The sequence below is a fragment of the Lycorma delicatula genome, chromosome 10, assembly GCF_047948215.1.
Source record: "Lycorma delicatula isolate Av1 chromosome 10, ASM4794821v1, whole genome shotgun sequence".
Taxonomy (NCBI): Eukaryota; Metazoa; Arthropoda; class Insecta; order Hemiptera; family Fulgoridae; genus Lycorma; species Lycorma delicatula.
In genome coordinates this window covers 97,781,137-97,792,696 of record NC_134464.1, presented here as the reverse complement: position 1 = coordinate 97,792,696, position 11,560 = coordinate 97,781,137, and the positions used below count along the sequence as shown (strand labels likewise).

At 32.4% G+C, this 11,560-nt stretch overlaps 1 long non-coding RNA gene across 1 annotated transcript in view; it reads left to right on the top strand.

Moving 5' to 3' along the window:
- The window catches only part of LOC142331582 (uncharacterized), a 57,951-nt gene continuing 46,391 nt past the window's right edge, over window positions 1-11,560 (top strand). Inside the window, exons 1-2 of the long non-coding RNA XR_012758049.1 lie at window positions 1-133; window positions 10,091-10,399. This is a non-coding gene — a long non-coding RNA (uncharacterized LOC142331582). The remainder of the gene's footprint in view (window positions 134-10,090; window positions 10,400-11,560) is intronic.

The window sequence follows — 11,560 nt, the reverse complement described above, 5'->3', positions numbered from 1 at the left end:
TTAAGCAAGAATTATATCATAGGAATTGATGAAATACATCTGAATTACCTGTTGGTATATGAAGAAGTAAAACTGGAATTTATAGATTTTAATAAGAATGCAATAGCAAAATAAAAAACAGGAGCAAATACAGGTGAGAACTATCACACAATCACTTTAATGTGCTTATAAATCATGTGAAGGTGTATTAGTTGAGGCCAGTTCAATCTCAGGAACAGTATAGAGGTACAAGAGAGGTGGTCATTCTAGTCCTTAGACCAGGGGTCTCAAAATATTCTAGCCTAAGGGCCATACTGACTCGTCCACAACCTTGAGGAACCTTGGAACCTTGAGAGCCTAGAGCTAACTAGCTCATGATACCATCCTACCGTAGTTTAGAAATACGTGCAAATTTTCATTTCAGGACTAGCTGGCGAGTGAGATATCTATGGCACAGGGACCGAGGGTGGACTCCACTCCGTTCATAATTTCAATTGGTACTTATGAGCAAGGACATTTCATTGCAGCAGAGGTAGCCGATGAGTGTGCTGTGCATTACGTATTGTTACGACTACTTACGACCATGCTAAATGTATAGTAGTGAAATTTTGTGGAGTAGAGAAATAAGTGCAGGATGTCGAAAAACTACAGTAGTGCAGCGATCTGAAAAGTTATACGTAGTGCGACTAGTGTGTTTTGTGACTATGGTTTTTCAGTGAAAATACAGTGTGTTTAATTGTGGGAGTTTAATTTAATTAATTAATTAAAAGTGTAATTTAATAGTATTAATTGGCATTATTTTGATTTGAAGTTACGTCTCTTTTGTGTGGATTTGCATAAATATGGAAAAGAAACGAAAGATAGAGAGTGAGTGCAGAACATTTAAAGAGCAATGGGGATATCAATATTTGTGATCGAGTCAAGTAATAAGGCAATGTGTATAATTTGCAAAAAAACAATATCAGTTCTCAAAGAATACAATATAAAATGTCATTATGAGACTAAACATTCTCAGAATTACTCCAGATTTACAGGAAGCCTACGGTTAGAAAAATATGAATCTTTGAAATGCAAGTTGAAATCTCAGTAATTGTTGTTTAAGAAAGTAAATGCTGAACCAAAAGCAGCAACTTGGTCAATCCATTTGAAGTGACCCAAGAGTCAAAAAAAAATTAAAACTTAATTTAAACAGTACTAAGATTTTTCAGAACTTCAATTGGAAATGACTGATTTGCAGTGCAGCGATATTTTTAAAGAAAAATATTTAAATCATCATTGCTGGAATTTTATAAGCGTCTTCCACTCACACCGTTTGATCAGGTGCATAAATTTGCTCGTGTCTTTTTTTCTGCTTTCGGCACTACTCATATACGTGAAAAAATATTCTCCAAAATGAAATATATAAAAAATATTTATAGACCCAAATTAACCGATTATCATTTGAAGTCACCGTTGACAATTTCCATGAATAAACTCCACAACTGCAAACAATTGTCAGTGGAAAGTTACAGCTACTTAAATCTCAATAATCATAATTGTAATGTTTAATTTCATTATGGGAATTACCTATGTACGTCACTTACTGTTGTTTTGGAGATAAATTTCATATCATTAATTACTTAAAATATCCAATTTCATTATGTATGTTAGTTATTGTATTTCTTAATCGGTCGTTAAATAAAAACATCTGATTATTTTGTATGATTTACATACTTTTTAAATAATTTTACAATGTAATCAAAATAAACTGTAGCCGGTTATTGGGCATGTCGATGGGCTGGATTGGTGGTGCTCACAGGCTGTAGTTTGGAGACGCCTACCTTAGACTAAAAGGGAAGGTTTAAGAGTTATACCTAAAGACATTCAGAGATCAGAGAGGGGGTTTTATAAGGTAGAACAAAATAAAGTTTTGTTGATGTACTCATCATGAAATGTAGCTTAATTTCTGAAAATAAAAACTCGTTTAAAAATTCCCTATCATGATAAAACCTATCCTGTCAGTAGAAAATTCAAATCGTTTAAATTTTTGTCCTTTGGATAACCAACCTTTCATAACATCTAAATTTTATAATCAATTAAACATAGTTGTTTTTTAAATGTAAGTGAATAGTTGTTTTTGGAACACTCAACTCTACAGAACACTTATGCGCTGATTTTTTTCAGGCTATGCAAATATTGTTTATATCTAAGTGTAGCTAACTTAAACTTAACAAATCACAAAACACACCAAATATTCTGAATCGTAATCATGGTGACTAACAAGCTGCATACAGCTACTGAGCTCGTAACAAAGCACATATGTGCTGGTATAGAACTTGTTTACGAATCGAAAACTTTGCCATTTCTCTTTACTTTGGCATACAATTCAAGTCATGCTTGTTCCAAAACTGTAACTGGCTGCAACTTCACCATTATTTTACTGACACTGTACAAACCATGATGATAATATTTTTCCCAAAATAATTTAGAACTACATTTTTATTTTATGAATTTTTTTTAAGAACGTTTATACAGATGTAGCAAAATAATGAACAGGAGAAAACAGTAGCACTTAAAATAGTTCCATTTGCTCCACTCTGTTCAAAAGAACAGCCTAATAGTCGCACGTTTTGAGAAAATGTATTAAAAGGTGGAATCGACTGCAACTTATATCTACTAAAAGCAATAAAAGAAGATTCATACTTGCATACCTAAAAAACATCCACAATTGTTTTCCAAAAATATATGGACTAAAATCTAAAATTAATTTTACATAAAATTTGTCTTAATTAGTAATTATTACCTTACGGCTCTTGTAAGTTGATAAAAATTAGTAATAGCAACAAAAACATTCACACTGAACAAACTCCAGTTCTTTGGTATAATGACAAGAGAGTATCTTGACCATACAACACCAGTTGCAGCTAATGCAGATGACTGTGAAACACTCAATTTTTCAGCTGGACGTTGAATGTCACCAAGACCAGCTATTACAAGGCCCTGACAAATAAAATAAAATCTTTTATAAAAATTTACAGTTTTGTGAGTGTTTGTATGTGTGTGTGTGTGTGTGTGTGTGTGTGTGTGTGTGTGTGTGTGTGTGTGTGTGTGTGTGTGTGTGTGTGTGTGTGTGTGTGTGTGTGTGTGTGTGTGTGTGCGCGTGTGTGCGTGTGTGCGTGTGTGTGTGTGTGTATGTGTGTGTGTGTGTGTGTGTGTGTGTGTGTGTGTGTGTGTGTGTGTGTGTGTGTGTGTGTGTGTGTGTGTGTGTGTATAGATATATATATATATAAACACGAGGTTTGTTTAAAAATAGACCAATCTTTTTTATTTACGCACCAACAAAGATATTTAATTTAGTAACATTTAGTTGACAGCAATGTCTTCTACATAATCTCCTCTGTAACCACCTGTTTTTGGATTGTTGATATCTCGTTTAGTGTTCATGTTATTGTTATTTGGGTGCAATATGTTTAAGTGTTAATAGTGATTTTTCTAACGTGCAATTTATTGATGATTGAACTTTTGTCTCAATGTCATAGCCGTAACCCCAGCTTTCGTCTCCCATTACGATCCTTTGCATGAATGTTTCATCATCGGCTTGTTCAAGGAGTTGCCAGCATTTGTTCACTCAATGTTCTTTCTGCTGTTAGGTCATCAAACAAGGAACAAACTTTTGTAACTCTATGCATGTTCAATTTTTCAGTCAAAATGTCATGGCATGATCCAATTGAGATGCTAACCCTTTCTGAAGTTCTCTGACAGTCAATCGGCAATTTGTACACAAGAGACCATTAATTTCTTGAACATGTGTCATCAGTTGAAGATCTTCTTGGTCGAGGGTTATCTTCAATTGACTGACAACCAGTTTTAAATTACGAAAATCATTCGTAGCATTGCATATGACCCAAAGCATCATCTCTGTAAGCTTCTTTCAAAACTTAAAGGGTTTCTGTGAGTTTTGTCCAGTTTCACGCAAAATTTTACGTTGTATAGTTCCTCCTGAAAAACGCACATTACAAAAATCACTACTAACATTTAAACATGTTGCACTCTAATAATAATAACAATAACATGAAAACTAAATGCGATATCAACAATCCAAGAACATGTCGTTACAGGGGAGGTCATGCGGAACACAATGCTGCCAGCCACACGTCACTAAATACCTCTGTTGGTACATAATTTAAAACATTCTTGTCTTAAACATATTTGTCTATATATATATATATATATATATACATAGACAAATATGTTTTTATATACATTAATTTATTTACATTAAATATTTTATAGTCCATTTCTTTTTCTCTGTACATAACTATATATAATATAATATTTTTTCAACCTCCACAAAGTACAGAATTACAGAACTACTTTTTTAAATTCATCAAAATGTTTTCAGGCCCAAGCCCTTCTTCGATGATATTTTTTATTTTAATAAATTCTTCTTTGTTTTCATTTAGACATTAATTTTAGCTTTTTACATTTTAAAAATTTCAGAACAATTGTTTTGAAATTTTTTAAATGTTTTAAATTTTATTAACAAGCAATTTTTACAAAATAAAATGTAAAAAGCTAAAATTAATGCGTAAATGTAAACAAAGAAGAATTTATTAAAATAAGAAATATCATCGAAGATGGGCTTTGGCTTGAAAACGTTTTGATGAACATAAAAAAGTAAAGGTAGGAGTGTTCTCTAATTCTGTACTTTGCGGAGGCTATAAAAATAATATTGTATTATATTTTTACTTTTTCAAACATTACATACCTCTTATCAAATAATTATTAAAAAATAAATACTTAAATCCACTAGGTACAATAAAAGCAGTGGCAGCTCATAGCTAAAATTAGTGGCGATGTTGCTCCAGAAAATTTTTAGCTTTTGTTTCATAATTTTGTAAGAGGAAACAAACATCTATAAAATGTTAAAGTTTTCTATAAAAAAAAGAATCGATCAGAGTAACTAGAAGCAGGATAATAATTTAATTCTACACTATATCACATTCAAGAATAAGGTACATGGTTTTAAGCACAACAGATGCAGAAAAAAAAATACCTTCCACCAGCATGCAAGGGTCAGCACTGCGGGAGCGACAGTGCTCTCTCTCCCTTATAGCCTTGTGTGCAACTTCCTATGTGTGCACATGCAGAACAACCAAACACCACACTGCTGGAACTGTGAAAAGCACAGTTTCATACAAAGATTTTTGTATCTTTTTCATAAGTTGTGAAATGGCTACTAACATTAAGCTCAGGGATTATATATTGTACAAGTACATAAAAAGAATTAAAGAAAAAAGGAATTAATATCTAGTGGAAATAGGAGTGCTGCAGTTCCTAAGTGCCTATATGCAAGCCGTCACTGAATAAAAGGTACGAACACTCATCTATCTATAGTGATTTCAGAGCTTTAACTCAATCATCTGCAGACCAATTTTTTGTAAAATTCACAATTATAAATAGAATATAGTTATTTAAAAAAAAAAAATAGTTAAAATTTTAGAATCATTAGTAAAAATTTCCTATATCCCATGGTAACATAGGAGTTTTCATGGTATGAGGTATTTAAAAAAAAAAAACTTTATTTATAACTATGTACAGGTGGTCAGGAAGTCACCGTACCCTTAAAGTTAATGAAAAGTATGAGTTAGGAGATTTGTTTAGAACATATGGTATTTTCATTGGGATCAGTTGGCAACAGTTTTTTACGTCACACACTCTGAGCAAAAGACAGTTGTGCAAAAATGGTTGACATGAGTAGTTACAGCATCGAGGAGTAGTTAATGATAAGTGTATGAGGTTCATGAACAACATATGAATCAAACAATGAAGCTAATTAGCGATATGTTTCGGTAATAAGCCGCCATCACAAAACAACAATGTTGGCTTGGGTGCATTTGATATTGGCAAATGTGCATTTGAAATAGGCAGTGTTAAAGATAGACCACAGAGTGGATAAAAGTTAATGCAGTTGGAAACACGCATTGCTGTTGCAGTTTCCATTGAACAATTCCTAATGAAATCAACTTGTAAACGGTCAGCTAAACTTCATATACCACAGACAACAACGCAAGATCATATGAAAAAGGACTTGAAAGTTAGGCCATTTCGTCCAATGTTCATCACTGGACTGTCAGACTGCAAACATGGAACGTCGTGCTGCATCCTGTTGAGCTTTATTAGAAAAATTCCCTGCTGCAGTGCACCGTGGAAAGGTGCTTTTTACAGACAAATTTGCAATTTATTGCAGTTCATATGCCAGAAATGTGTTATTTTGGGCGAAAGAAAATCCTATTATGCAACAGAGATGGAAAGAAATCCACCGCATGTCATGATATGAGCTGGAATGACAACTCGTCATTTGCTTGGTTCATATTTTTTTGATGGGCCAATGAATGCACAAACTTAAGATGTTGAAGGCACGATTAATACCACAACTTCAAGAGAAGGATCTCATGGAACAAGTACAGTTGCAGCAGGATGGAATACCTGCACATGTTGCTAAATCAGTCCACGTGTTCCAGGATGTTGGATTGGCTGCGGTATTCCAGTGTCACCAGCTCCATTATCATGACCACCATGAAGTCCTGATTTTAACACACCATTATTTTTAGAAATTCTAAAACACCAATAGAAGATGACTTTTCACATTCGTTTTTATTTTCAATCTCAACTAACATACTTATACGGATAGAACATATTTGCATTTGAGTGGAGGTTACTTTTTGAATACATAAAGATTGACGGTAAATACAAACCCTATTAATTTTGTGTGAAAAGTTGTCTTTTGTATTCTGCATCTTATAGATAATGGTTCACTTTTTTTTCATAAAAAGGTGTGATGAATGGTTCTATAGTCACCACACTCCACAGCATTATTCTTTTTTGACAATGCAATAAGCATTGATTTCAGCCAATGTGTTGGAATTTCCCCTGAGCATAATATGAGTTGAAAAACTGGCCAAAACACAATAGACAATTGATCGTCCTTCAGTAGTTTTAATAGTGTGCCGTGCATTTTTTCAGGTCCGACAGCTTTACTATTTTTCATATTTTTAATTGCTTATATCATGTCTTCTTTCATTTCATCTTCATCTAGACTTTCTTCTTGACCAGAATTGACATTATCCAGCATACGCTGTGCAGGCCTTGCATCACCAAATAATTCTTTGATGTATTTTTTTCCATTTAGCATTTTTGTCATTCTCCTCTAGTATCATATTATCATGTTTGTCTTTCAAGTTATTTAGTACCACTTTACAGTACAAACCAGTGAATACTTTCATTTTCTTATGGACATTGAAAAAATCGTGTTTAGTCTACACCTCTTTGATTTTTTGACACTTCATCTTCAGCTATTCATCTTATGGATCTTTCTGCAAATAATTCTGCCCAGTCTCATGCACTCATTTCCATTACCTTTCGTCATTCTTTATCACTCGTAAATTCTAATATTTCAGTGGTCATCTATGCATTCCTTCTACTACACTGCAAGGCAAGGTGCCTCATTCTGAATTCTAGACTGCCCTTCCTTCTACTTTTCCCAGATGACATTTGGGTCTGCTACAGACTGCAATTCCACCATTAAATCTTTCATTTCTTTCGTAGCATGCATATGAATATCTGATTCTAGCAGCTTGCGATCATTGATCAGTTGTGGTGACGGTGATTTGCCCATCTGTGGAAAATGTTATTTTAACATAATAACAACTAGGTTGTAATCAGAATTCACATCAGCGCTAGGATATGTCTGCTCACATTTAACATATTTCTTCATGCTGACCTCTACTGAATTTTGCATTCCAATCGCCCACCCAAGACTATGGTGATTTCACCTCTTAGTGAGTTTTAATAATGTTGCAATCTGTTCATAGAACCACTCGATTTCCTTGCCATCCTTGTCTGCAGTAAGTGCATAAACTTGAATAATATTCAGAAGTCAAATTAGTTAACTTGATTCTTTCCAAAAACAGAACGTAATCCAAAACCCCATTGCCAATGTGTTCAACCATCAAAACAGGAGCACTCACTCTGTGACTAGGATCATTCAAACTGGAATAGAAAATCCCTGCTTTGTCCAGCTTCACACTTCCGCAGCCAACGCCCTCACTAAGTCCAAGAATGTCTGTTATATAATTGCTTCCTCTCTACATCAGTGTTATGCAGTTTACCAGCTTGGAACAGACTGTGAATGTTCCATGTGGCTAATTTTACGTTCCTATTGTTACTGCAGCTTTCATTTGTCAAGGAGTCGGTGCAGCCCCATCTGGAAATCCGATTGGGGGCTGTTTTACTTCCAGCTGATGATTTTACAATAACTCATGCCATGTTGACTGTTGACAATACTCCACTGGTTTCCCGATGTCTTTTGGGGGATTTTCTATCAGGGTTTACTCCTCTATAGCATGGTCTCATTTTGAGACCTTGGAGACTCTTCTACACATCCAACACAGCATGTACTTGGCTGGGGTACATAAACGTGCCACAGGTTCTGATTGCCATTTCATTTCTCCTTCTGTGGGACTAGCACCATATGATGGTTGAATTCAAATAAGTTTTCTCAAATCTAACTTCAACTTCATTTATGTAAGCTATTTTTAAAGATTGAAGAAGTATGTTTCATAATATTTGATACAAACATCTCATCATGTAGTTATGATAATTACTGATCTTAGATTGATTTTTAATTTTTGTATAACTAGTGTTGTTTTTTTTTTAACAAAAAATAATTTCTGAACAAACTGAAAACAGTAATACAAGTATCATCCTACTTCTTGTACCTTTGCCAGCCTGAGAGTTGAGATAAGATATTACAGTTCAACCACAGTAATCATTACGGTATCACATCCTTAGATGGCTCAGCAGTTTATAAAGAAATTCACCCCTCATTTGAAATGATATCAATAGGAAGATGACACCCAGCTATGTACAGAGTTTGCATGTATCTAAACAAAAAAATATTCATTTTTGACTACATGTTCAAATAAAACGAAAATGACAATTTCCCTTTTGTTTTCCTTCTGTCCCCTATTTTGTGTTTTTCTACAGAAATACTTATATCAAGATCAGATTTTATTCTCAATACAATGAAAGGCTTATCATGTTTGCTAATAAAACATACTTTTATAAAGCTATGATTATCAAGATATTGAAGATTAAAAAATTGACATCACCACCATTTTAGAATTAGTAAATATGATTACAAAATAGATGATAATTTTTTATTTATTAATTAGAGAAAGTTGCTTAAACATATCTACCCTGTACAAATGTTTACATATTTTTGTCCAAAGAAGAGATGGGATGGACAAAAAGTGGTAGATCCAGAAATTAATGAATTAGATACAGCAGAAAGATGACCATTATGAAAGAAATAGAAGAAAAATAATACAAATGGTTTGGTTATGACTAAAAAGAGACAGAAAGAGAAAGAATAAACCAAGGTCAGAATGGAAAAGAGACATTTCAAGGTAGAGTCAGAAAAGAGCATAGTGGCCATGATGAAAATAAAGATTGAAAATTAGATAAATATTAAAATGATTCCTCAATCCAATCTTTAGATAAAATTTTTTTTTAGCAAACACAAAATGGATGGCAGAAGAAAAACGAAGGGGAAATTACCATTTTTTTATAGAACTTTTTTTGTTCATTTTGAAATGTAGAGGCAAAAAAATGAATAGCCAGATACACGTTTTTGTTACACATTCCACATTTTAAGTGGGCATTTTCAGTGAAATATTACCTTCAGATAAAAAGCAGCATCAAAAAAACTTCCTTATTTTTGTGTCATAATACTCAGCATAACTGTTGTTTTATGGGTGGAGCAAAATGTTAGTTCTTATCTCTAATTTTGTTAATGCATTATAAATTTTAGATACCACATTTATAGTCTTTCATCATATAGTATGTAATCAGATTTAGAAAATGTAATATATTTTGTATTGTAATTTTGCATGACCTGGTACATTTTTTAGGTTATATTTGTTTATTAGATTTTATCATTTATTCTCATCGGTTCATATTTTAATTTATTACTTTTATTTGTTACTTTTTCTTTAGTGTTTTTATTTTATGCACTGCTTGCTCGGTACTGATTTTTCATGTATGTACGTCTTGTGTATGTGTTATGTAGTGACCCAAGCATCAGTACAGAATAAGGAAAATTTGAATGCGGCTGCTTCCAGATCAAGTACAGAAGCGACTGGCACTAGTCATTCTGAATCGACCTCTAATAAAACATCTGGTACATCTAATATTATCAGTAATGATATCGTTAATAGCAGTGTAACTAATATTAGTGATGGTAAAGTGCCTGATAGCCCTTTACATGAATTTATTTCTGATACTTTTACGGCAAGTAAACAAGATTTATTTGAAGTTGAACAGAGTATGAAGAAACTTGGAATAACTGATGATGCTCAATCAAGATCAGCTAAAAATGGTTTGTATACGGTTAACTTTTTTTATATTTTTTTTAATTTATTTATTTTCAGTCATTTATTTACTGAAAAATCATTTTTAAGTATCATTTTAAGTTTTCCTCTGAACATATTAACTATTTTACAGGTCGTAAATATCCATTTACTTTATCTTAACAATTTGCAATACTAAGAAAAATTAGCGAAGTCCAAGTATAGCGCAGGCTACACTTTGTATTTAAATCCTTTTGCAGTATTGTTTTTATTTCAATGAATGAATCGATCAGTCAATATTTACTCCCTCAAAATAATATATTTACAGTGGTAGTACATAAATATATTTAAAGTATACATATCAATCGCTTTACAAACTGAATTATGCAAGTATAATAATTTCAATTAGGGATCACTAGCAGAAGAGAACTTGAATGCTAGTGATGGTGCTATTGAGTGAATATAATTACAATCATTTTATAGTTACCACTCACAGTAAAACAATTGTAAATTAAACATAATTGATTGCAATTAAACATATTCAATTATATTAAACATTGCAATTAAACATATTCATAATTGCAATTAAACATATTCATAATCAATTAAACATATTGATTGTAAATTTAGACAACATAAAAATTTTCACACAACAATAAAATCATGAGTTCAAAATAGATATAGATTGAATAACTGCAGCGCTATCAAGGCAAATTTACAAAATTTATTTTGAAATAAATTTTATCCAATATCTATTCAGTTATTTTCCTAAGTTTAAAGTTACTTAACCTCAAAAATGTAAATTCAATTTGTATCCGGTGTACTAGTTTGTGACATGCACAATGAAACTGGTCTCCTACATGTAATCATGTAAACCCTCAAAACATTGAAATACACATCACATCATAAATAATATGTTAAATTTTTGTATAAAATTCTTTTTTGTTTAGATTAATATAGTTAGTTAAATTCTTTACATAAGTTAGTCTTATTATTAGGGCACCCATTTCCTTAAAAATTTACTTGCTAGACTATTGATTACACTTAACCAAGGCTGCTTTAAGAATATATTTTTGTATAGTAAAAAGTTTATTTAGCGAGTATCAAATGCCCCATTCCAAATTTCTATGGAATAATTTAGCAAAGAATGAGCATATGCATAGTACATTTATTTATTTAGCATATGGCAC